This window comes from Eurosta solidaginis, chromosome 2 (genome assembly GCF_040869045.1).
Source record: "Eurosta solidaginis isolate ZX-2024a chromosome 2, ASM4086904v1, whole genome shotgun sequence".
NCBI lineage: Eukaryota > Metazoa > Arthropoda > Insecta > Diptera > Tephritidae > Eurosta > Eurosta solidaginis.
The window spans coordinates 213,214,143-213,241,977 of record NC_090320.1 but is presented as its reverse complement, the minus strand read 5'-3'; the positions used below and the strand labels follow the sequence as shown (position 1 = coordinate 213,241,977).

At 34.8% G+C, this 27,835-nt stretch overlaps 1 protein-coding gene across 8 annotated transcripts in view; it reads right to left on the bottom strand.

Annotated features, from left to right (window-relative positions):
* The window catches only part of LOC137240576 (serine-rich adhesin for platelets), a 112,165-nt gene extending 87,312 nt beyond the window's left edge, over window positions 1–24,853 (bottom strand). For 3 of the 8 annotated variants that reach the window (XR_010949763.1, XM_067767036.1, XM_067767039.1), the window contains exons 1-2: window positions 23,496–24,853; window positions 15,216–15,543 (exon numbers count right to left, since the gene is read on the bottom strand). The gene's annotated coding sequence lies outside the window, so the exon portion shown is untranslated. Of the gene's footprint in view, window positions 1–15,215; window positions 15,544–16,536; window positions 16,817–23,495 lie in introns of those variants that run through there. The other 5 variants (XM_067767037.1, XM_067767038.1, XM_067767042.1 and 2 more) reach the window with 5 other exon arrangements.
* Window positions 24,854–27,835: the final 2,982 nt, after the last annotated feature.

Below are 27,835 nucleotides of genomic sequence, written 5' to 3'. Positions count from 1 at the left end.
TGTTAGAAAACTACACTAGTACCACCAAGTTTCATCGATTTATCCGTTTTTGGTAATGAATTATCGCACTTTTTCCGTTTTTCGAAATTTTCGATATCCAAAAAGTGGGCGTGGTTTTAGTCCGATTTCGTTCATTTTAAATAGCGATCTGACATGAGTGCCCAGGAACCTACATGCCAAATTTCATCCAAATACCTCAAAATTTACTCAAGTTATCGTCTTAACGGACAGACGGACGGACGGACTATAACCAAGCTAAATTAATTTCTTTTTTCGCCCAGATCATTTTGATATATAGAAGTCTATATCTATCTCGATTAGTTTATGCCTTTACGGGGTACCGTTATGCGAACAAAATCAATATACTCTGTGAGCTCTGCTCAAATGAGTATGAACAAGTAAGGAAGGCTAAGTTCAGGTGTAACTGAAAATTACATACTCAGCTGAGAGCTTTGGAGACAAAATAAGGGAAAATCACCATGTAGGAAACTGAACCTAGGGTAACCCTGGAATGTTTTTGTATTGCATGGGCATCAAATGGAATATATTAAAGAGTTTTTTAAAAGGGAGTGGGCCATAGTTCTATAGGTCTTTTCGATGAATCGCCATAAAGGTGGACCAGGGGTGACTCTATAATGTATTTGTATGATATGGGTATCAAATTAAAGGTATTAATGAGGGTTTTAAAAGGTAGTGGCCCTCAGTTGTATATGTGAAGGCGTTTTCGAGATATCGGCCAAAATGTGGACCAGGGTGACCTAGAACATTATCTGTCGGGTACCGCTAATTTATTTATATATGTAATACCACGAACAGTATTCCTGCCATGATTCCAAGTGCTTTTAATTTTGCCCTGCAGAACTTTTTCATTTTCTTCTACTTAATATGGTAGGTATGACACCCATTTTACAAAGTTTTTTCTATAATTATATTTTGCGTCAAAAAACCAACCCAATCACCATGTTTCATCCCTTCTTTCCTATTTAGTATAGAATTATGGCATTTTTTCATTTTTCGAAATTTTCGACATAATAATTTACTTATATACTGTAAATATATTCAATTTTATGTTAAAATTTGATTTAAAAAAAAATTTATCGTGGGTGTGTGCGTCATCCGATTTTCCTAATTTTTATTTAGCACACATATAGTAATACGAGTAACGTTGTTGCCAAATTTCCTCATGATATCTTTAACGAATGCCAAATTACAGCTTGCAAAACTTCTAAATTACCTTCTTTTAAAAGTGGGCGGTGCCACGCACGTTGTCCAAAATTTTACTAATATTCTATTCTGCGTCACAAGGTCTACCCAACTACCAAGTTTCATCGCTTTATCCGTCTTTGGTAATGAATTATCGCACTTTTCGGGTTTTCGAAATTTTCGATATCGAAAAAGTGGGTTTGGTTATAGTCCGATTTCGTTCAGTTTAGATAGCGATCTGAGATGAGTGCCCAGGAACTTACTTATCGAATTTCATTAAGATACCTCAAAATTTACTCAAGTTATCGTGTTTACGGACGGACGGACGGACAAGGCTAAATGAATTTTTTTTAGTCCAGATCATTTTGATATATAGAAGCCTATATCTATCTCGATTAGTTTATGCCGTTACGGGATACCGTTATGCGAACAATATTAATATACTCTGTGAGCTCTGATCAGCTAAGTATAAAAATTGCTCACGGTCCGTAGCTTATATTTGCTATAGCAAAGTTTTCAACGTCAAATATACAAAATTGGGAGTTCACAAAGTATACATATGTACCAAAATTGTTTATAAAAGGAACATCAACAAAAAAACAATACTTAGAGACAATTTAAAAATTGACATCTGCCTTAACACTAGTATAAAGTTTTAATGTTGGAGACTTCATCTTTAATACTTAGCCCCTGAAAAGCTAGATGATGAAGAAGTGAAATTCAGAAAAATTACTAGAACCATCGCCGTTTTTAAATATTGTAAGTTTTTCTAATATCTATAACTATTGCAAATTCAATTGCCATTAAAAACCCATTAGAATAATATATTTGATTAGATATTAGATTCCGTTTGGAGAACTATAATGTTTCCAGATTCTCCCATGTTGTTCGAGAACGCTATGTTTCTCTAGTGTTTGTCTAACAGGGGTATGTTAGGTTGGCCGGTCCATGAGGACCTCACAGAGACTGATTGAGTTCATAGTGTTACCAGAAGTTTGTTTAACGATCAAACTGACAACCCCTATCAAAAGCCAGGACCTATGTTATAAAATAACTCCCTCCTCTTGGCATATATTAGAAGCTTTCTATGACCTATGCCAGTTATGTATGTTTCTAGATCTGACAGATGTATCACTGGCACGCGTAGGGTACGAGCACAAAAACTGCTCGCTCCTTTCCTCCTCCAACACGCACTTCCTACATTTGCTATAAACGACCAAGCCTAACTTAAAGGCATGTGACGCCCGAAGGCAGTGTCCAGTCAGAATACCCGTCAAGAGCCTTCAGTTCTCACTTTTTAATTATGGGAACAACTTTGTTTAGTCTTAGTTTTAGTCTAAGGTTGTAAGACCTACACATAATCTTCGAAAACAGTGGTAGTTATCTATTCTACCTATAATCTTTATCTAACTTAAGGGTTTGTTGGGCATTAGATACTTGAGTTTTAAATGCCGTAGTGTTAGGCCTACTTTTGCAAGCACAGATGGTCAAAAAGAAAGGGGAACCTAGCAGTCAGATAGCTAAATATTGGAACTTGTGTGATATGTACTGCTTAGAAACTTTCAGAAATTCGTATACACATTTCCGATACTCTCAATGATTTGTTAAATACTTGGAAGTTTTGGTTTGCATGATTATTTCTAAAAAAATTATTCACTTTTTTTCATACACAAGAAGTTGAAATGTACAAAAAATATGCATTATCTTTTATCTGAGATTATACATGTGTAAGTATTTTGAAATACAAATTATATCTGAAGCTAAAAAATGCAAATTTATTACCTGTTGCCACTGTAGCTAGTAAAATTCTAATATGTACAATATCTTGCGGGTTGGTACGTAGATTTTTATATTTGTACAAATATTTTATGGCTTTCTTATCACTCAGCAATTCGTTTTACTAAGCTGCCGGTAAACGTGCATTTTTATTTATTTTTTTAAGTTTCTATTTTACATATATAATATATGTACATACATACAACTGTTTGTTATGTCTTAAGAAATTTGCTGCCTTCAAATTCGTGTGAAGTGACGTGAACAATAAAATGAAATACATACATTGATATGACATGGTTAAAAATGTATGCGTATATGCAAGTCATCTAGCTATGTATATATGTATGTTTATTTTAGATTTGTTTCATGGTATGAAACATTTTTGCAATTTAAAACGTGGACCATACGCAGATATTTTAAAATATCGTACCCAAGACAGAGAAACTCCGCAACTTATTTGTTTATTAATTTAAAACTAAATTCAAACAGAAAGAAAGTGAAGACTGTCAGCGTCCATTTCTTTCCAACACTGCATACAAGACACGCCCTAATACAAAAAATATTTAAAAAAAAATATATATATACATATACATAATATAGAATAAAACGAAAAAGCGAATGGAATTTTGTGCTAATGTCTTAGAAACCAGTATTTACAAGACACGTTCGATTTTGCGTTGATGTTTTATTTTTCTGTCAGAACCAAAGACTAGTTAGAACTTCGCACAAATATGACATACATATGCGAACATAGTTAACGACAGGGCTCGGGTCTACTGTGTCGGTCCAGAAATAAGTAGATCCTACAAGCTGTCAGATTACTGCAGCTCTTTTTAGGCGGAAATTATAACCGTGAAGAAAGCAACAGAAATTCTGGAAGAAGCGTGCTTAAGCTGCAGTCGCGTCAAAATATATATTCATAGTCGGGCGGTGCTAGTCAGGGAGGTGCACATGGGCGACCAAGCGGGAAAGGCGTGTGTTCAAGCGCAGCTCTGTAAAGTGTCGAAAAGTATGAGTAGGTTTTACAACCTTAGACTAACAAAGTTGCTTCTATCCTTAAAAAGAGAGGAATAAAGATTCATGACGGGTATTCTGACTGGACACTGTCTTCTGGCGTCACATGCCTTTAAATTAGGTTTGGTCAGTGATAGCGGATGTAGGAATTGCGGGTTGGAGGAGGAAACGATCGAACACGTTTTGTGCTCATGCCCTGCGCTTGCCACGCTTAGACTCCAGCTATTAGGAGTTATACACCGGTCAGATCTAGAAGCAGCAAGTGGCTTAAGTCCTAGATAGCTTTTAGTGCTCGCCAAGAGAACGGTGGTATTTTATAATATAGGTCCCGGTTTTTGATAGGGTTCAGTTTGGTCGTTAAAGTAAATTTCTGCTAACACTACGGACACATTCAGTCTATGTGAGGTCCTCATGGACCGGGCAGTTCAACCTAACCTAACCTAGGCGGCGATTAAAGCAATAATTTCACACAGTACTTCATCAAGAAGTATTCTGGGATGCAAAGAAGCAATGGAAAAACCTCGCTCAGGCCGGCCTCTAAATCTATACTAGGCTCCTGGTCATAAAGGCATAGAAGGTAATGAAAAGACCGATGAGCGGGCAAAGGAGGGTGCAACACTCGCTGAATCGCCGATAGACTTCCCAATAGTCCGGGAATTACTCCAATACAATACCAAAAACCATCCATCTTCCGTCCAATCCTTACTTTTTACTTTTATATTAAAAATCAAAATTTAAATATTATTTTTGACTTTTATAAAAAAAAAATCAATTATTAACTGTTATCTGTGGCTTTTATAATAAAAGTCAACTTTTAAAAGTTAACGTTTGACTATTTTCAAAAGTCAAAAAAATGAAGTTATTTCAGATGTACATCGTCGATATCAGATGTATATCGTCAATCCCTTGCAAGACTAGCATGTTCCAAATTCCCATAGAAGACTAGCACCATTCGTGTTCGCGTTGGAAACTAGCACGTTTGAGGTATTCGCGTGATAGACTAACGAATTTTAGTTGTTAGCGTCGAAGACTAACACGTTTTACTTGTTCGCGTGGAAGACTAAGATAATTCGTTATGGAAAGCTTAAGTCCACATTTGCTGAGTCGTGCGAATATTTTTTGCAAAGTTATGCGGTCTCGGTGAGACCTTTGATAACATTGCGAAATTGCCTGATGATGAATTCGTGGCGGTTTTCGAAATGGTACCATCGCAATATACCAGTAAATGCTTCTTTCTTTCTTTTCAATTTCTCTTAGAAAAACATAATAATTGAATATTCAATTATTATAAGCCGGTGTTAAGCTCATGAATTCTTAAAGTAATGAGTATAAATTGAACATATCATTAAACCAAACAAACATATTGTTATCTATTTGAATCAATCCCCCCTATTGCGAGTGTCGATTGCAGTAGATAGTCGACCGCTGAGCGTTAATCGATTATCTTTATAATGTATACAAATTATGTTATACACATCGAAAAGTTGAAAAAATAGCAAAATCTCTCTTGTATAAAATAACTGTTTATAATGGTCCAAAGATTTGGCGATTAATTTGTATAGTAATAATATTAAATGCAAAAAATGGAATCGACAAATTGTCGATTCTATTCCGATCGACACTCGCAATAGGGGGGAATATCTCGGGAACCGTAGGTGGTACATCAGCGTTAAAAATTAATTTTATTCGTCGTAATTTTTTTATACAATACACTCATAAAGAAATATTTCGATACGAATGAAAACTTTTATTTGATCTCAATGCCATTTCAAATGGTTACTAAGTTAATTTGAGTTATGATCATATGAAATGGTCACAATGTCAAGTTTCAAATAGTCAAAGATATACCATGATCATCACCAAGGTTTCCCGAACTGGTTATAAAGTCAATATTTTTTTCGCAAGTGGCCATAGGATAAATTATTTTGTTTCGCACTTCCACGTAACGTTTTTCGTTTTCGCTGTATATTACTTCGAATGAAGATGAAGAAATTTTATTCCATTTAAAATTTTCGGATACGATCTCCTTATCCTATATTTTGGTACCGTTCTAGTTAAAAATGGGATAAAGAAAAACTGGCCCAATAAAGTCATCTCTGAAATGAAAAGAACTTGTTCATCCAAAATTTTGGAGCAAAGTGTTCGCTTTCGGCGCTTTTTTTTCTATATTCCAGTCCCAATTTAGTAAAAAAAAAATTGGATATAATAAACGCACGGATTTCTTTAAAATTGGTGAATACACTGAACCAAAAATTTCATGAAAACCTCTCCAAAAACCGGTGTTCAAAGAATTTAAAAAATATTTCTTAGAATATATATATTTTTTCTTATATTCTATGAATGGGTTCATAGATTTTAAGAAAAAATATTTATATTCTAAGAAATATTTTTTTAATTCTATGAAAGTTGATTTTTGGAGAGGTTTTCATGAAATTTTTCTTAGAAAACATGTACTTTTTTGGTTCAGTGTATTTTCGACTGTGTCGCTACTTTTCCTAATTCTGGTTTTGTTACATTTGTGTCGGTGATAATTCCTTTGAAATAAGCACAACTTATTCTACCAAACCTCTAACCCATTCCGCGGAAATTGTTGTTCATTCTGGTCATAAGGTAAAAATTAAATTATCTAAAATGGCAATAAAGTCAAAGTATTAAAGGTAATAAAGTCAACTATTTGAAATGGTTATAAGGCCAATTGATCTTTTGGTCATTTGAAGTGGTCATAATGACAATTGGCATTTTAAAGCCGAAAGATGTGGAAGACGCTGGCTAATAGGAAAAATGGATGGGCATTCTTATAATAAATAGCAAGGATGACGGAAAGCCCGGTTAAATGATATGGAATAATAATGAGGATCTGGTAGCCGCCGAGCAGAGCGTACAACTGACAATAAAAATTCGTTACATCATACATTTTTGACAAGGTGAGTACAGCAAAAGTCATTTATTTCGGCTCAAAAATAATGAAGAAGTGGCCACAAACGCCTAGACGGCTACTAATACCACTACACAAGGTACAGTAAAGTTTGATAAGAATGCAAAACTTCGGCGAACAAATATCTACACGTGTAGTAAAAAACCAACAACAGCAACTGTGTCAATTGTACTTATTAATGTTATCTTAGCTGTTTATCACTTTATTTGCCAGCCATTAAGGCAAAACTTGTTACTTCCTCTGGCCTTTTGAATGGAAGAGTAAAAGAAAAATAAATTTGGGCATTGTGAAAATAATCTTATATTATTTAAGAACATATGTGCATACAGATATAAACATACATACATACGTACTTACTAGGCGCATAGCATGTAAACACATATGTAGTTATTGTAAGTTATTTTGTTGATTATTTTGAAGGCCAATGTTAACACTTAAAATAACTCACGAACAATGCGCTTTTTTTTTAGAGATTTCTTTAGTTTTCTTCGCCACTATCACATGAAACGCTGCGTATGTATCTGTGTATGTATTTTTTGTAAACACTTAGATATAAGAATGACTGATCACATTTTCCAAGCATACTCGTATGTATGTGTTTATTGACCAATTTTGATTTTTGTAATGCCAGCACACACACATATACAAAAATATATACATACATAAATGAATCTGCACATATGTTCCCAGCAAAAAATGGCACAACGAACACGACGGCGGATCTGGAACTGTATTACCTTATACGCTCAGTGACTGAAAACAATTTTCACTCTAAACGATAACTATGCAGCTGTCAAACTATTTGTAAAAATTATAAAGCTGCAGACCGTGAACAACTTTTTTCATTTTCAATTTTTTCTTCGCATATTTTGTTTTGTTTTGTAAGTTGTTAATTTGCTAATCAAAATTGAAAAATAAACTACTGTTTTTTATGTTGCGTATTTGCCATGGCATAGCAACTGTATTTGAGAAAATATCCTACACAAATTTGCAATGCATTGATGCTAGACCATTTGCACAAAATCCTGACCTGTCTTAATAGGTTATGAATTTAACGTGTACTCTTTGTCGCTAGTTCACATATGTCATTAGTCCGATCCACCATTAAGAAATTAGTTTCGGTCATGGATCGTAAGACGTAAGACGCAAATATGAGCCCTGCTTTCCCTGCTGGCAGATTAACCTTATTTAATTCACGTTTCCGACAGCACAAGAGTTTGAATGGTTTTGGAAAAATCATCGGTCATACCTTGTCGATTATTGTTTGGGTTGCGCGTTTTGATGTTGTGCCATCTTCAGTCTTCTTTTTTGTTAAGTCGAGTAGAGTTTATTGTTTAGTAGTTTGCTTTTAAAGTACTTCGTTCTACTGTTATCTTCGTTTAGGTTCATTTTGTATGTAGAGGAACTATATTTGAAAAGTTGTTCCCCTCTGCTTAGCACACTCCTACCTTCTTCTTCTTCTAAACTATCAATTTTTCCTCGGTATTTCTATCCTCCCATTCCATCTATTTCACTATCCGAGTTTCTCAAAACAACAACATGACAGACGTAGCGTCTGTTGTACGCATGTCAACAGTCTCATTGTTTAAAGAGGTGTTTGGCATTTGTATAAGTTTCATTTTTAAATTGATATTTTTGCGCTTTAACTAACTTTCTTTTAATTGTGCCTACACTGCTCCTTGTTTATACTTTATAACTATAGCTTAGCAGCAAAATGGCGTAAAGTTTTTAACTTGCCTATTTACATATATATATAGAGATTTCCCTTCAGTAGTGATATAGTGGAGCAATTTAAATGGGCATGACCCCGTCTCTTTTTTACTTAGCCTTACTTTCTGATTATTATGATTTCCGTTGTTTGATGCCCTATTTTTCAAGATTCGTGAGGTTTCGCAAGTTATGTTAATTACGAGTATTTGTTAGAATTTGAGGGTGACAAAACAGGAATCTATCAAGCCAACTTCAAGTAATAGGTATATCATTGTTGCACTACCTTACTACACATCTTTTAGCTTGTCTGCTATGACGTTTAGCCTCAGGGCGTATTTACATTAAGCCATACAAAAACTTCCAACGGAGTTCGGGACATGAGGGGCATGATTGTAATGGACAGGCAGATCAGAAAATAATAAAGTTCAAATTTTTTTGGTGGTTTCTTCTGTAGATACGTATGTACATTTGTGATGACTGAAGAGTTTAGAAAAATCGCAAAGCGAGTGTAAAAAAATTTGATAAGGCATAGAGAAAGAAATTAAAGAAACAACCGATAAATGAACAAAAACAACAACAATAGCCCGACATCAAATTACCACAAACCACGGCAGCAGCAAAAACCCCATTACAAACATTTCTATATACATACATATATATATGTATAACTATATATGTATACCACGGTATAGTAAATCAAACGAATCAAAAGCGAAGCAGAAAGCGGGGCAGCGATAATGTGACGTAGCTGCGCTAGTTGCGGTCGGTTGATACGAGTATTGTTCATTTATCTATATGTATATGTAACTATGTACAAAGATGTGCACAAACATATGTATGTAAATATATATTTACTATGTACCTACTAAAATTATATAATGGAGGTTCCAAAAAAACGCACTTCTATTTATAAATACGGTTAACCATGTAAATAAAATAATAATTTTAAAAATAATAGGTGCCTTGAATAAACAATTTGGCTCATTAACTGAATGGGAGCTAAATAAGAGCTTCTGCAGTCGCATCAAGTTCTACAACTCTCTCCTTCGATTATTGAAGATAGTTTCTAAAACATAGAACTAAGTTAACCAAGCTCATAACGTCATCAATATCATAAGGTTTACCGAGGTAACTGCGTTTATAGACTAGAAGATGCAGTATTTTAGTTAGGTGCAGTTTTTAGAACAAATTGTCCTCCGTTATAGAGATATACGCCGTCGATAAACGCCGCCGTCGCCGCCACCGCCGATTTTCGTCGTTTTTTGGAAGCCGCCGCTGAATGTCAAAAATATCGGCGCGGCGGCGGCGGCGTCCGGCGCGGTGCTATATTTTCTACTCATTTAAGAATGTCTAGGCCATTTATTGTTCATGTCGAAAATTGGACGGATATGGTCGAAAGGGGTATCAACGGATGCGCATCTTAGCCAGTTATAAAAAATCAATCGCGAAATGTAACTCTTTATACGCGTTCAAAAATAATTTGAGAAAACAGGCGCTTTCAAGGCCAGCTTAACACTGATTTTGCCTCACCCAATTCACCAGTTATTAAAACGAGACACTAAAAGAAAAACTATATAAAAATTTAAATGCTCACTTTGCATAATATTTTAAAAAAATTAAGAAGGAACAATGAATTCAATAGATTAAATAGAAAAGTCAAGCTTTTTAAAGTAAGAACAACGGCGTACGCCGGCGCGCCGAAAACGCCGCCGCCGCCGATAAAGTGATCGGCGTAAACCTCTACTCCGGACAAATTGAGAGAAGGAACATCTTATATATTAAGAACTCATACTGGTAGCGGACATACAAGTGTTTTCGAAATGAAAAAGGGTGTTTCCCGATTAAAAGCAATTTTGCTTTAGATAAATGTGTACTAAAGTTTAAGAAGTGTCTTATATGTCTGTCACTACTTAGTATCGCGTTTATCTTATTGAAAATTAAAGCTTCCATATTGCCTAAAGTTAGGCTGGGTTGAACTGGTCGGTCCGCAAGGACTTCATATGAACTGAATGTCTATAAAGTTACCAGAAGATTATACGCCGAAGATTATCGCGCCTTGCATTTATTTATTTATTTTTTGTATATTCGCCGACCAAACTGAAAAACCACCTCAAGAACCATGACTTATGTATGTTATGAAATAATTACATCGTTTTGGAAAATAATAGAAGTTACCTAAGCCCATCCTACTAGCGGCTTCTAAACCATAAAATTTGATTTGACGTAATCTTTGAGACCTTGCAGTCCTACGCTTGGTTGCACACCATTCCTACTTAGTTGATCATGTGCGGCTATTATCTTCTTTCCCAATTCATCTGCCTTTTTGTTACCATCTATACCCGTATGACTGGGACCCTATACTGATTGTAAGCTTCTCGCTGTTCCAATACTTCCAAGTGCTTATTTGTTTAATGCCCCAAAGATCGCCTGGTTGGCGGCAATACAAAAGTTTACGCGACTGCAGTTAGCGCAGTTTTTTCCAGTATCTCTGCCAATTTGTACGACCTTGATATTACCGGATCGGCACAGTATACCATAGACCATTTCGGTTCCATTAGTTTCATTTTCGTATCGTGCCGATATATTAAGACCGCTAAAGAGTGGCCGGTATACTCACTGTTTTCAGCGGCACCGCTTTTTTGTAAACTTCGAACATTTACGGCAGACGATGCTCAAAATTTTATTTTTATATTTTTGCATGTTTTTTAGTTTAATATTTTTTTAAACGCACATGAAATAAAAAACATATTTTTAAAACATATTGTTTATTTTGTAAATAATTTAAAATATTTGAACAAAATGTTCACCGCTCTGAGTAAAGCGGTGGGAAAAAACGTTGATGAACGAGTTTTTACCGTCATCACGGCCGTAATATTTATTGCGCCGCCGCTATATTGCGTTAAGGTGAACTTCGCCGTCTTCTTAGCTTCTACATATGTAATTAGTTTTACAATGCAGCATTTTTGACAACCAAGCCTTAAGATCACAACCACGGTTGCCGCACCCTACTTTCATTTGGGACCAAAATTTATCGAAAAAAAGGACCAAAGTTAAAAAAAGGGACCAATTTGTTTTCTTTTATTGGTGCACAAACAATGGTAAATTAGAATGAAACAAACTCCAATTTATAACGCAGTTTGGTTTCAATAAGAAACAGTGGCGCTGATTTTTATATAATCTTCCTTTTCACACTGGTCGGTCTTATATGGAATTGGTGGCCAAAAGTACTTCCAGTAGAGATATAAACGTGAAACTTTGGTCACGGCTTTACAAATATATGAGAATTATTTTTTCATAAAATTGGTGCGGGTGATACCTTCATACAGACCAACCTTTATTTAAATGCCTATTATTTCTCATTCTATTTAGTTCATTTAGTAATTCATTATTACAAGGACTCTTTCCTGACAATTTGTTACAATCTAAGCCCTCAATACATAATCCTTCCAAAGACTTTACTCGACTCTGCGCCACGTATTCTTGGTCCTCCTCCAACTCCAAAATATTATGATGTCACTTCTACCGGACTGTATGTAATATTTGTTCCAAATATGAGCCAAATCGGACCACCAATACGATTTTTGTGAATATCTCGATCCTTGCGCCACCAGCGGCGATTTTTTTGTTATTATTGCATTGTCATCGGGTTCTGAACTATATTCCAAGTTTCAAGCTTGTAGCTTATCGGGAAGTTACTTAAATTTCAATTACAAAATTCGTACACAACGGCCGTGCATGCCGCTTGCCTGTCAAGTCAAGCTAAATAAAACCGTTTTAAAAGGGATGAAACATGGTGATTGGATTGATTTATTGACGCAAAATATAAATTTAGAAAAAACTTTGTAAAATGGGTGCGACACCTACCATATTAAATAGAAGAAATTGAAAAAGTTATGCAGGACGAAATCAAAAGCCCTTAGAATCTTGGCAGGAATACTGTTCGTGGTATTACATATATAAATAAATTAGCGGTACCCGACAGATGATGATCTGGGTCACCCTGGTCCACATTTTGGTCGAAATCTCCAAAACGCCTTCACATATACAACTAAGGGCCACTCCCTCTTAAAGCCTTCATTAATACCTTTAATTTGATATGAATATCCTACAAACACATTAAAGAGTCACCCTAGGTTAATTTTCCTACATGGTGATTTTCGCTTATTTGAAAAAGGATGAAGAAAATCGTTCCAAAAAACGTCACCCTGGGTCTAGAATTTCGGACTCATAATTAAGAGCGCTTCGAAAATATTTCAGGGGTGATTTAAAAACAAAATGATAAAGAAATGTGTTCATATTTAAAAAAAAGTATTCAAATAAAACGAATTGATAGCTGAAGAAAGATAGCAATGGCAAGTTGTTCCACTTGAGCAGAGCTCACAGAGTATATTAACTTTAATTGGATAACGGTTGATTGTACAGGTATAAAGGAATAGATATAGACTTCCATATATCAAAATCATCAGTATCGAAAAAAAATTTGATTGAGCCATGTCCGTCCGTCCGTCTGTCCGTTAACACGATAACTTTAGTAAATTTTTAGATATCTTGATGAAATTTGGTATGTAGGTTCCTGGGCACTTATCTCAGATCGCTATTTAACATGAACGATATCGGACTATAACCACGCCCACTTTTTCAATATAGAAAATTTCGAAAAACCGAAAAAGTGCGATAATTCATTACCAAAGACGGATAAAGCGATGAAACTTGGTGGGTGGTTTGACCTTATGACGCAGAATATAAAATTAGTCAAATTTTGAACAATGGGCGTGGCATCGCCCACTTTTAAAATAAGGTAATTTAAAGGGTTTGCAAGCTGTAATTTGGCATTCGTTGAAGATATCATGATGAAATTTGGCAGAAACGTTACTCATATTACTATTTGTGTGTTAAATAAAAATTAGCAAAATAGGATGGCGAACACGGCCACTTTTAGAAAAAAATTTTTTTTAAATCAAATTTTAACAAAAAATTTGATACCTTTACAGTATATAAGTAAATTATGCCAAAATTCAACTCCAGTAATGATATGGTTCAACAAAATACAAAAATAAAAAAAAATTTCAAAATGGGCGTGGCTCCGCCCTTTTTCATTTAATTCGTCTAGAATACTTTTAATGCCATAAGTCGAACAAAAATTTACCAATCCTTATGAAATTTCACCGAATGCATACAAAAAGTAAGTAGATGTGGGGGGAAGAGTGGTAAGATGTGTCTAACGCAAATACAATGTTTTATAAGATTAAACTAAACTGTTCTAATGAAAATTAAATAAAGAAATTAAAATTATTAAAAGATCTTGCATACATAACAATAACAAAACAACAAACACACACATGCATATCGTCGACTGAATAGAATAATGTCGTATGTTACATGTGAGCACATATAACATACGATAATAATTTATCAGGGTGACGCTATCAGAAAAATGTCGCAAAACATAGTTAGTGGCAGAAGGTGGCAGCTGATATTAACACTTTAGAATCTTTATATTTTGACTAATAATTAGATATAAGTGCCAACGTGAGGATCGGTGAGGAACCCAACTAAAACTTTAGCTGAAATTGAAATATTTGTGCAAATAAACACTAATAAAGGCACTGGTGAAATTTTAAATAACAAAAAAAAAAAAAAAAATACACAACAAGCTAAAGACATTAAAATTATTTCAAAATGAAGTAAATATCTTTGAATTCAATAATAATTTTTATTTATTTCCATATACATATGTATGTAATACTTCTATATTGCTAAAAAAGCTAAGTACATTCCCCAACATCAGAGTGCCGATATATTGCTGTTTACATGTTTTTGTTTTTGTATTCAATAATCGAATGTACCAAAATTTAAGTGTTTCCTTGTCAAACTTATGCTGCTACAATCACAAAAATTGTATAGGCTGTCTTGCTTTGATTTCGCATCAAAACACATTGCGAGCATTTTCTATTAGCAATATAGGAGTATTACATACATATATGTTTATTTCAATACAATGTTATTTTATGTATTTTTAATTAGCTTAAACTTGCACTTTATTTTTAACTTGCTCACACTGCAAAAACCAACTAATATCTTAACCTCACTTTTGAAGCTATTCTTAAAGAGTACAGTTCGAATACAACAGAAACAAATATACCTTTTGAAAGGCTGTTCTAATAAGAGATACTAGCGACACATTTGGTGACAAACTTTTCACTTTGATTTTTTTTATTGTTGGCCTATGGAACCGACCACTGTGCTTTTTCCCAAAAAGATAAAACGACGTATATATACGACATCACATTAAACCTCAGAAGTTTTGAAAATTTCTATTTTGTAACAATGGTATCTTTTTAACAACGGTATTATTGAGGTTTCTTTGTCAGCTAGCATCTTGTCGTGAATTATTTTACTCGAAACGTTTTTATCGCCTTTCGGTAATAATTTACAACATGGGCCTACTGCTAATACGTGTCCAAAAATATCGGGAAAGGTGTCAAACGACGCGTCTTGACCTCAGTTTTAATACTCCGAAGGCGGAAAAAAAGGTTTAATATTTTAAAATATATTAACGAATAAACCGAAAAATTACCTGGAATCCCTCCGAAGCCGGGTGTGGGCGCCATAGTATTTTTGGGCAGAACACCTTTCTGTGATGGCGGGCTTTTGACGCGCTTATAAAATATTACCCTGGCCGGACCAAATCCGTGCGAAATAACTTTGTACACAATTTGTTTCACTGTATGCCACGAAGTTACAACAACCACATGCAAATTGTCAGGTTAAGCTGCAAATATCTCTCTATACAGAGTTAAAATTTCTTTTTCGCCTTCGAATATTTTTGTACTCGTATTAGCATTACATCCCTGTTGTAAATTATTACCCTCTGTTGCGGGGGGAAAGTCGGGTGCGTTTTTTTGCTAATAAAAAGAAATAGAAAAAGAATTAGTGACGTGTTACAATAGTTCACTAACAATTAAACGCTGTATATAATATGCGGATTAATTAATTCAATATAATTGCTAAATTCGAAATTAAAATACAATTGGATCGAAATTTCTCAAGTGGGCCACTTTAAAATCGCTTGTCTCAGTTTTTATTGATTAATACGGTTTTTAATCGGTTTGGGGGTAAAGACGATCTCCCAAAATATTTTTGCAAAAAAATTTTTTTTTCATTAGTTGTTAACAGTTAGAGTTTTTGATCATGTTATTTTAAAAAATTAATAACTCCTGAATGGTTTATCAAAACTCAACGTGTTCTACATCAAAATTTTCGTCAGTTAATATAATTTGCCATAAAAAAACGTTTTTAGTAACAAATTATTATTTTCCAAAAAATCCTGTTTGTTTTAAATAATTAAAAATTAATAAAACTTCTCCGCCTGCGAGAAAATTTTGACACATTTCATTCAATTCTACAATCCCTTAAAATAAATGTTGGTGAAAAAAGATGTCATTATTTTGCCTTAGGTCAAAAGTTATACAGGTTTTTGTGACCGCGTTCCTACATCCAGCAACAAACAGGATTTTTTTTTTTGCAAAATAACAATTTGTTATTAAAAACGATTTTTTATGGCAAAGTATATTAATTGACGGAAATTTTGATGTAGAAAACGTTGAGTTTCGATAAACCGTTCACGAGTTATTAATTGTTTCAAATAACATGATCAAACTCTAACTGTTAATAACTATTGAAAAAAAAAAAATTTTTGCAAAAATATTTTAATGAAATCGTCTTTACTTCCAAAGCGATTAAGCCCCGTATTGATCAATAAAAACTGAACCAATCGATTTTAGAGTGGCCCACTTGAGAAATTTCGACCAAATTTTCATATTAAAAATGCAAATACAATTGAATGACAATGATCTAATGCAATTAATTCTTGTGTAAAGATGTGGAGGATAACTCACCTGGATATAGCTGCTGGCTCACAAACGTTCTCAAAAGAAGTGAAAGAATGTACTAAAGAAAAAGTACGCGCCACATGCTGATAGCTAACTTTCGTCGAGTATTTCCCCTTCGAATTTAGCGCTCGGCAGGTGTTGGCCAATACCGGTATGATATTGCTAATAAATGCGCGTTAGGGTGGTCGGTAATATTTAGGCTGGTGGCCTAAACACCCTCCTTTCTCTTTGCTTTTTGATTGTGATAAACTTGTTACATATGGCATACAAAGTTTTTCTGATATCAACCCTTTACTAGATTATAAGTATAAATAAAAAAAAAAATAAATGTAAGGCGCGATAACCTCCGAAGAGATCTAAGGCCGAGCTTCTCTTCCAATTTGTGTCGTGCTCCTCTTGATTTTTCCCTACAAATTGGCCGGACGGGACCTACATGTTTTATGCCGACTCCGAACGGCATCTGCAAGGCAGATGAGTTTTCACTGAGAGCTTTTCATGGCAGAAATACAATCGGAGCGCTTGCCAGACACTGCCACACCACGGTGGGCGTATTCTGTAATCTGACATTGAATTTGGACTATACAATTAGCCACTAACTTCGCGCACTTTCCAGGGTGACACAAAGAGTAAAAATTTTGGCAAGTATTTTGTGTAGCTCAACACCACCTTTGGAACTTCTTGAACTCACTGATTTGTTCTAGGCTTTGGAACTTCTTGGACTCACTGATTTGTTCTAGGCTGCGTGAGAAAAATTTAAATATCTATATGACTTTCGAAAAGTAACAATTTTAACATTTTTACAAGGCAGTTTTAGTACACAACTTTAGAGTGTAAAACTTTTCGTATGTAAGTCGATATAGTCCTACATTGTTTCATTTTGCATCCCTCTTCTTAATTAATTAGTGCCAAAAGTCTTTACCGAAAAGTTTCTAATAAACGAGCGATGAGTACGTTGTTTCATCTACAATGAACAAAAATTTGTTTGCCCTAAGATCTAATACAATTTTGTTAGTGCTTCCTTGCCCAAATTATCTGTTAGCTAATTTGCCTTTGTTTGATCCCATGTTAATAATAGTATAGTTTTTGTGCGATAAAAATTCATTAAAGTGAAAGGTAGATAATATGTGAGTTAGTGAAAATAGATTGCAATCAACAGTGTTTGGATTTTTACCGCAGTGAATCATTACTGCTTGCCAAAATGATCAAATTTGAAAAAATAGGACCAAGAGAGCAAATGGGTTTTGATGGGACCATTTTTGTTCCAAATGGACCAAAGTGGCAACCGTGGCCACAACCGAAGCACGGTATTACATAATTTTTAAAACTGAATACAACACTTTGTGTTTAATATAAAAAGTTGTGAGTACTAACTCCTCTTTTTATTAAATGTAAAATGGCTACCCACTCCGTTGAAGCGGACGCCTCTCTTTAGCGCATAAAAATTGGTGTTTTCCAAAGGAAGGTTCAACGTACATAAAAACCTAGGCTGCCTTTCTGATCCTGAGGAGTATAATACGGCTGAGTTTTTCGTTGCTTCTGTTCTGCCTGAAATCTATTTTCAATTATTCCTCAATTGGATAGACTTAAACTGACTTAAAGAACCACGTAGATCGAATCAATTAATGCTATGTAGTCTCGAGTTCTGTACTCTGCATGTGTTGTATAATTCGGCAGAAAAAAGAATGCTATAAACATCACTATTGACTCAGCTTTTGTTGTTATTCCAATATTTTCATACTATCTACCTACATCGAACTAAACTAATATCTTCTTTGACGTTATTCTAAAGCAAATTTTAAAAATATTTACCTAACTTCTCATTAACGGTTATTGTTATAAATTTCGTTCTTGCAATTAAGCTAATTAGTATTATATAAACAATAATATTAACCCTCCTGACTATATCTCGCGTGTTTGTGATCCAGTCATGACTCAGAGCTGTGAAATAAAAATTTAACTTGTTTTATAGTAGTATGTATATGCGACATCGAAAGACGCTTAAAACGCTTTCGCTTTGGGTTTCTTCTAGTGAAGGATAAAGGTTTGCCTTTTTGTTCGGGGCGCAATAGATATCATCAAATTTAAAGCTCAGGGACTTAAGTGTGAATCCGAAAAAGATATATTCTACTAAGGACTCTTGTTCGAAAAAATGTTCACCTACAAAATATGAGGCACATCGTAAAATAGAAGCCCTTTTTTGTTTTTATAACCAGTTTTTACTCCTCTTTTATTACGGATTTTATAATTTGTTTCATAATTTTTATTTTAGAAAAAATGCGAACTATTGTTGAACCCGTCTATTTAGGACTTTAGGACCGTGGAAACTGCTTAACATCACTTTTCCAAAAAGATTTTAGGGTTCTGGGCTACTTTTTTTTATTACTTCGAAGCTTCAAAAGCGCATATTCCTTTGAGCAACATATTTTTTAAAGCAACGACAAAAGCCCAGCCATAAAAGTTGGACACTTTGGACTATTTATTTTGTACTAGCTTATGGCCACGGGTTTCACCCCACGCTTCTATAAAAATATGCACAATAAAATATTAAATTTATTTTAAGGTTGTGTATTTGCGAATTTAGGTATTGCTGAAAACCACAGAATATACAACATTTTTTGTAATATTATTTGGAGTATAAACACGAAGATTTTTCGATGAGCCAACTCTGGAGCAGTCTACGTATAATTGGCCAAAAACGAAACATGAGTTGGTAAGATTGACTCCTACTACAGCTGTCCTTGAGCTTTATTGATAGACCTTGCGAAAGCCAACCTAATAGGAAATTGGAGGCGATTAAAATTGAAAGGTATATCTGTCGGTATTAATGGAATCCTTGGTATAAAAACTTTGTTCTTTACGAAATTTAGAATTTTATGTAGACATAGAAGATGTATATAGCCTGAAGTTAACAAAAAATTTTAACGGCGGAAGATTACTAAACATACAAAAGGAATAACAGCCAAACAACTCTGTAGTCAAACTTTAGCTGTTATAATAATCTATGTTTGTACGGCAGCCATGGTTCTTAAAAATCCCATTTGCAAGGAAGGTGCCACGCTCCCTTTTCCCCAATTCCACATTTTATTGGAGGTGTAAGGACTGAACCTCATAGCTCCTTACCAATTTTCATTATTATATGCATAAGTGTCTTCTAAGTACACCTTTGACTGCGAAAAGACAGACAAACCATAGGACTTCTCGTACATGGCAGAGGTTTCAAAAAAAAACAAAGATTAGTGCGTAGCATTTAACTATGGTATCCGCGTGGTTCGCATAGAGTTCATCTGGAGCCGTCTTCACCTAGAAATGCGTCTTCGCTTGGTCTGCTGGAAAAAACCAGAAAATGTCACCCGCTGCAATAGCTTTCTTCTCTAAATGCTGAGTTTCTTCTGAAAACTCGTCATGATTTTCCTTTCCCTGTTTTGGTCACTGATGGCCAATTCATTCTTGGATTTATTTATCTCCACCAAAAATGAGTTTTGGTCCTGCTTAGGGTTCCAAGCCATTTTGAATAAGATTAAATTAAGGTGGTCGTGGAAACTTCTCAAATACATTAGTTCTATAGGCAACAAGCTTAAGTTAGTTTATCACTTTTAAATAAATAAAAGCGTATAGCAGAAATATGTAATAATGTTAAATTTCTGGCAAGTATGTATTTCCAATCCTACGAATTTTGAATAAATTAAAAGCAAACTATCAGTTAAAATATAGATGACATTTGTGCCTTTCAGTAATCTAAGAATTCTAACAGCTATTCTTACAGGACATTGCAGACTCAACAGCCATGTGCAGAACATACAATCGAATGGTACCTGCCTATACTGTGTCCGTTCAGTGGAAATGGTGGAACATATCCTCTTGCAGTGCGATGCAATCTTAGGGCTCGCCATAGCCTGAGCATTCCCGCATTCAAACTTTCAAGTTAATGGAACTACTAGGCTTTGTCATGGAAAACGCTTTGTATGAAATGTGAAGGAGTTGAGGGCACAATAGACCAATAGTCGTAGTGCAACCCTCAAAAATTAGCTATCTATACTTGGTGTATTGTTCTTGTCTGTAAAAAAGTATGCCCAAGCTCTGACCACAGCAGTAAGGCCATGTGTTTGTTATCAACCAAGAATAAATATGTATTTACATGTATCAAAAAACATATTTAGAATGCTTCCATGCTGATTGATGATCCAATGAATTGACGGTTTTAGCATGAATTCAAAAATATGTTGCTCATACGCAGTGGCAGCCCTATATCCTTTTCCTCCTCTCGAACCGGAAAATTCGTCAGTTTTAGGTACAGATTACGAAAATACCAACTCCAATCCAATTAACTTTCAAAGAAACTTAACAAACAATATACTACAATTTTCAAAGTTTTCTGAATTCAAAATTATAACGACGACAATTCAGATGATTTTTTAGAAAAGTGGTATTATTAGATTCCTTTAACATTGCAATAAAGCTAGCGTGATGAATGGGCTCAATCATCTACAAAAGCGCCCACAAGATGGCTTTATTTCTCATAATAAACAAAAAAATAATAGGCGCAATATACCTGCGAAGAGAATTTGGGCCGAGTTTCTCTTACAATTTGCGTAGTTCTCCCTTTCATTTTTTCAACAAATTAGCGGGACAGGACCTACAAGTTTTCACTGAGTAGCTTTTCATGGCAGAAACACTCGAGATGTTTGCCAAACCACTGTCGAAAAGCGAAACCGCTTAGAAGAACTGTATTTTAGTTGAAAAATATGTTTTCTAAATTTTTTATGCTACTTTGCCCGCGACTTGAACCCAGGACCTTCGGTGTGGTAGCCGCTTTCAACACGCCATGCGGCGGCCTTTGACGATATCATGTCATGTTCTAGCATGGAGGTTGTCAAAATTAAGAAAACCAGCTGGCGACCACGCCCACTGAAAAACACTGCGACAATTCATTACCAAAGATACATTTTTCTCAAAAAAATTATTTTTTTGAAAAGGTTCAACTGGCCACAAAGTGTCCTTCGGTTCTTGAATAATGATTCTTATAAAATTAGTAACATTTCATACTAAATAAATAAATGTAAGGCGCGATAAACGCCGAGGAGATTTTAGGTCGAGCTTCTCTTTAAATTTGTTCGTTGTGCTCCTTTTAATTTTTCCTACAAATTGGCGGGACGGGACCTACTTGCTATACGCCGACTGCGAATGACGCTACCATCACACCACGGCCGCAACATTTCATACTAACAATTAGAAATTCCACCATTTCTTCTTCCACCACTTTTTCACATTTTCCTCGGAGGCATTCGAGATTCATCATTTTCACTTCTGTGGTAAACAAAAAAAACTATGGAGGGACTAATCTTCCAAAGTTGAAGTGTTAGTATGAAATATTAAGTTTTTTACAGAAAGTAATATTTTCTAAGACACTGTAATTGTAGCTTTTTTTATATTTTTTACAACATGACCAAATACCCTAATATTTAAGTACAAATAAAAAATAAAATAATTTCTAAAAATGTGAGGCGTAGCATAACCTGATTAAGGTTCAGTTGGTCTTATATATGACTATCAATAGAAATTTGACGCGTCCAACGCTTTTATTTAATTGGCTGATCAACGCCCTAGATTGAAGAGGAGTGTGATGACTAGTACCTAGGACCTACCTAATTATTTTCTAGCTTTTAGTATTATTATTACTTCATGCAAGTACTGTTTTCAATAAAACCATTTAGCTTAAAAAATTTTTTTAATTATTTTATTTTCAAGTTTTTAGTCTTTAATTATTTGCCTATTATTTCTCATTCTATTTAGTACATTTAGTGACTCATTATTTACACGGACTATTTCGTGACAATTTGTTACAATCTAAGTCCTCAATACATAATCCTTCCAAAGACTTTACTCGACTCTTGTCCCTCCTCGCACTAAATATTTTGATGTTACTTCTACCGGACTGTATATAATATTTTTTCCAAATATGAGCCAAATCGGACCACAAATACGAGTTTTTTGAATATCTCGTTCCTTGGGCCACCTAGCGGTGATATCTTTTTTTTTCATATGTCGCTTTCTATTCATGTACGTATTATGTGTTCCAAATACGAGCGAAATCGGACCACAAATGCGAGTTTTTTGAATATCTCGTTCCTTGGGCCACCTAGCGGTGATATCTTTTTTTTTCTTATGTGGCTTTCTATTCATGTATGTATTTTGCGTTCCAAATATGAACCAAATCGGACAACAAATACGTTTTTTTTTCTTATTATTGCATTGTCATCGGGTTCTGAACTATATTCCAAGTTTCAAGCTTGTACCTTATCGGGAAGTTACTTAAATTTCAATTACAAAATTCGTGCCGCCCAACCAGCCTGTCAAGTCAACCTAAATAAAACCGTTTAACAACTCAGGCGCACTGAACTATAAGTATGCTCAGCAAAAATGGTCTGTACGAAGATCACCTTACAAAAAATGGTTACTCTGTCGCAAGCAGAAGTTGTAAATTTGTTGTAGATACTGTGTTATAAGTATTAAACAAACGCTTGCCAAGTACAATTCTTTCGCAAAGCTTTTCAGCAGAATTGTGAGCGGTTTTGCACTTCCATCGACGATATGTAGCTATTTCTAAACAATTGCTTATTCTATAATTTATAAGACTTTCTGGTAATAACTATAAACGAATTACCCTAATATCTACAGGTATATAAAGATTGTAATAATATACAATTGCAACCGCTGTTACTGTGGTGCGCTTTTCAGATTTTGTTACATACAACATAGTTAATGTTGTTGTTGCTAATATACAATTTATGCCACTGTTTTGTTGAGCTATCTAATCAAGCGTAAAATATTACGCAGTATCGTATCTACAAACAATGCTGCAATTATACATGAAATTATTACCAAATTTGACTTTTCCTTAACTTAACATTAATACATACATACATACATATGTATGTATGTACATAGTTATATAACTTACTACATACCTAATTGTTTTTGGTGTTTGCTTGCTATTAGCAATGTGTTTGTTGTTGCTGCTATAAACCTTCAACACCGCGATAATAATCAAAATATTTTTATGTTTTTATGAGTGTATGTATGTGTATCACGCTCTCTTGCGCTTTACTATTTTTCTAACTGCACCGTTAATTTTCTATTTTTTTTTTTTATATTTAGTTGCTTTTGTTGTAATTGTATATTTTTGAATGCACTTAAATGCAATTACGCTGATGACAATTGAAAAATGTTTATAAATATTTTTATGCTGTTACTGTTGATTTATTGCCATGAGTTGTGTTTGCTGTTGTTGTTGTTTCATTTACTTAATAAATGAAATTGAGTTTTCACATTGCACTTTGAACTAGAATCTGTTTTGTTTGATATACATATGCGCGCTCTATCGACATTACACTCAGCCACAAACACGCATTTGTACATAAGTATGTATGTAAATATGTTTAAATAAATACAACTCACGCGCCTCACTCACCTCACCATCGAGCACCTGAAGAAGCGACACTGTCATATGTAGATACATATGTATGTAAATTAACAACCACTTGATGTTTTCATTTTATGCGCGCGCTCTTTTTTGATTCGTTTTTCATTACTTTTTTTTTATTTATATATATTTTTTATTCTGCTTTGTTAACGTTTTTCGTAAAATTTGCACTTTGCTTTTTCATGTCTTTTCGTTTTTGCAATTCAATGTGTATCATTTTGCATTTCCACACACAATATGGCACACGTACCAAGCCGAACGCAACAACAAAATTAAGAAAATAATAATAGACAAACGGTAAAACAGTCAGCCGAGCGAGGAAACTTTACAATTGCACGCACCACCTCAACTTAAGTTGCTGTTGTTGTTAATGATTTTTATTTATTTCTTTTAAGTTTCATTTTTTCTGATATCTAACTGTAACTACTAAAGCGTATATTCATGTTTGTTTGTATGCATGTGGTATGTATGTAAGCGCTGTCACTGATTTCTTCTTCTTCTGCCAACACTTCAAGGTAATTCAAAACGTCGCTCTCTTATTTTTTTGGTTTCTATATTTGTTTTGTATTTCTTTAACAGCTCTGGTATATATTTTAGCGAGCTATATAAACTTAAAAGCACTTCTTTATAGAATATATTTTTATATTGATTGCAGTTCTTCAAATGTTGTTAACGCGTATTACAAAAATTTCCAAACGTCAGCAAATTATATTGTATACATTACATACTACATTGTATTTATATTAAGAGCGCACAAGTAAAATAATAAGCAAAAACCTCAACCGAAATAAAAACGAATTATTAACGAACGTAGCGAACGTATTTGCTATTGATGCGCCACGGCGAACGTACGAACAGTGAATGTCGTGACAATTTTGCTGCTATCACCCAATAAGCTAGCAGCGGCAACAACATGACTACAGCGAAAAAAAACTGCAAATATCATCGTATTTGTGCCCGGCGCTATATTCTACACAGGTATAAACGAGAGCAGCGGCAGCGACAGCAATAAAGGCAGCAGCAGAGCGTCAACACAGCAACGTCAGTAAATAGAATAACAGCGAAAACGTTAAGTAAACACACAGGTGTAGAGCGCAGCAGCACGAAAGGCGTATATCACAACTATTAATCAGCAGTTATCAACGACACACACACATACATATGTAAATACGTACACTCTATTATTTAAAGTGCTTTATCAAAACAAAACGTCGAGCTGACTTGTATATAGATACATATGCTGGCGTGATATGCATGTAGTAGTAAGTAAAAAGTAAACACATTAAATTATACTTACTTCCGGTATACCGTTAAATGTAAAGGAAATAGTAAATATGGCACTCATTTTGATGTCATCGATTGAACAGATATGACACACAAATCACACTTAGAAGATTGCGCATTCACGAGTTCAAAATTGCTTGTTCTGCGAAGCTACGTCACACTTGACTGCTTGAGCAAATGAAAGAAAGAGAAAAAAACAAGAGCTAAAGGAAAATGACGTAAAAATTGCCCATCCATTGGCGCATCCGTTAGCCTATCCATGCAAGGATCATCCCCACATATTTGTTTCCAACAAATTTCATTTTAAAAAATGTCATTCTTATTTGTAAATGCTAATATTAGAAGAACAATTTTGCTAGGATGACTTAAAAAGCGTGTTCAACTATATTTTTTGAAAAACATGGGGCGCCACGCCTTTTGAAGCCGCCCATATCTTTTGAAAAAGCTTTGCATCGACTTCAAGAACTTGATAACCACTCCCCTTTTCTATAAAAATTATAATTGGCGCGATATACCTCCGAGAGGCCAATCATCTCTTTTAATTTGCTTAGTGATACTCTTTAATTTTTTCCACAAATTGGGGGAACGGGATCTACAGGTGCGATATAGCTCCGGGAAGATTAAGGCTTATCTTCCCTTTTAATTTTCTTTGCTACACTTTAATTTTTCTAACGAATTGGCAGGACGGGATATACATGTTTTAATGCCTACTCCGAGCGGCATCTGCAAGTAGATGAAATTTCGCTGATGAACTTTTGATGGCTGGTGGGGTAGACGTAGTACGATACCATCACACCACCGCCGGTTCTACTTTCTATATTCAAATGGAAAATACATATATAGGATACACATACAAACTCACAATCTGTTTAGAAAAACACGTAAGCAGAACAATCTCAGATATTAAATAAAGGATTGGGGACTATAGACTTCACCGTTGCCCGACATTGTCGTATCCAGCCCAAAGTTTAAGCAGTTAAAGATTCATAGATCTAGATGGATATCATCCGATTGAAAAAAATACTTCGCTAGATCGACCATATTGTGATCATGGGTCAACTATATGGCCCATTTTATTTTATTCATTTCACAGGAGTAGGAATTATCAAAAGAAGTTGGTAAACTTAAAATGAAACCAACAAATTGACAACATTCTGCTACGAGTGGCGAGTAACTCGCTGGAAATTAAAAAAATGTATGCCTAATGTTTTCTAAGAGGGACATTTTTAATTGTCTCGCATTTACCCATGCCGTGTAGGCACCTTGTGCAACTGTGCTTTTTGGAAAGGGAATTAATTAATTAATGAAATACAGTCGAAAAAATAAACACAAATACCCCACGAGAAGTATAGAAGACATTTTGTGCACATCTCGTCCAAAAAAAAACAGCGACTACCTCGAAGAAAACATTTAGCAAATGGCGACAAGTATGGAGTGACGTCTCTTATTATGTTTATCCTCTCTAATTGGTCTATTTGTCAATACGAATAATTGAAAATGATACCGACAATTCGGTATGGGATGATCCAGAGAGTTCAATGAAGTCGTTTCCGAAATGGTTGGGCTTGTGCCTTAAAAGGGCTGAAATAGTGTCGAAATTATCTCGAAACCAATTACAATGCTGTGCTGGAATAATCACGAGATAAACTCAAAATTAGTTCTTCAATTGTGTTCAGATAGTCCTGAAGTCGTACCGAAAGGGTACTGAATCCGAGACAACCGAGAACGACACCAATATCAATTGATCCTGAGGATTCTTGAAATCCTCTCGAAATGGTGTCGGAAAAGCATCCCGAATAGTTAATTAGTTTTTGTTTGTCGTAAGCTACCATTCGTTTGATGATACTCCAGCCTGAATTTTATGTGACAAATTACTATTGCGTATTGGTTATGATTTGGCGGCCGCCGTGGTGTAGTGGTAGCGTGCTCCGCCTATAACACTAAAGATCCTGGGTTCACGCCCCGGGCAAAGCAAAATCAAAGTTTTAAAAAAGGCAGTGATTTGGAAAGCACTCCGAGTGTTTTTCTGCCATGAAAAGATTCTCAGTGAAAACTTATTTGCCTTTGCAGATGCCGCTCGGAATCGCCATATAACATATTGTGGAAAAAATTAAAAAGAAGCACGACGCAAATTGTAAGAGAAGCTCGGCCTAAAATCTCTTCGAAGTTTTAGCGCCGTATATTTTTTCGGTTTTTTTTTTATTGTTTATCATTTTCCGAACATTGTAAATCCTGACCCTTCAAAAAACGCGAGTACTCCATAAATAATGTAAGGAATACTCCTTTGGGAGTATAGGAGTATTCCAAAACTAGTCAGTATTCATACAAAAAATGTGCTCCAATTAACATTGCGATGTCCTAGGAGGGGAGTAGGTGATCCCACTCTCGCTTTGTTTGTGAGTAATCCATAGAGTACATACGTGAGAGTACTTTCCAAAGTACTTTCACTGTAGTACTCCATGGAGCACCCGCAGAGGATCATATGCCAAAGTACTAAAGAGGAATTGTGCCGGAAAGAATTATCGGAGTGAATTTAATTTA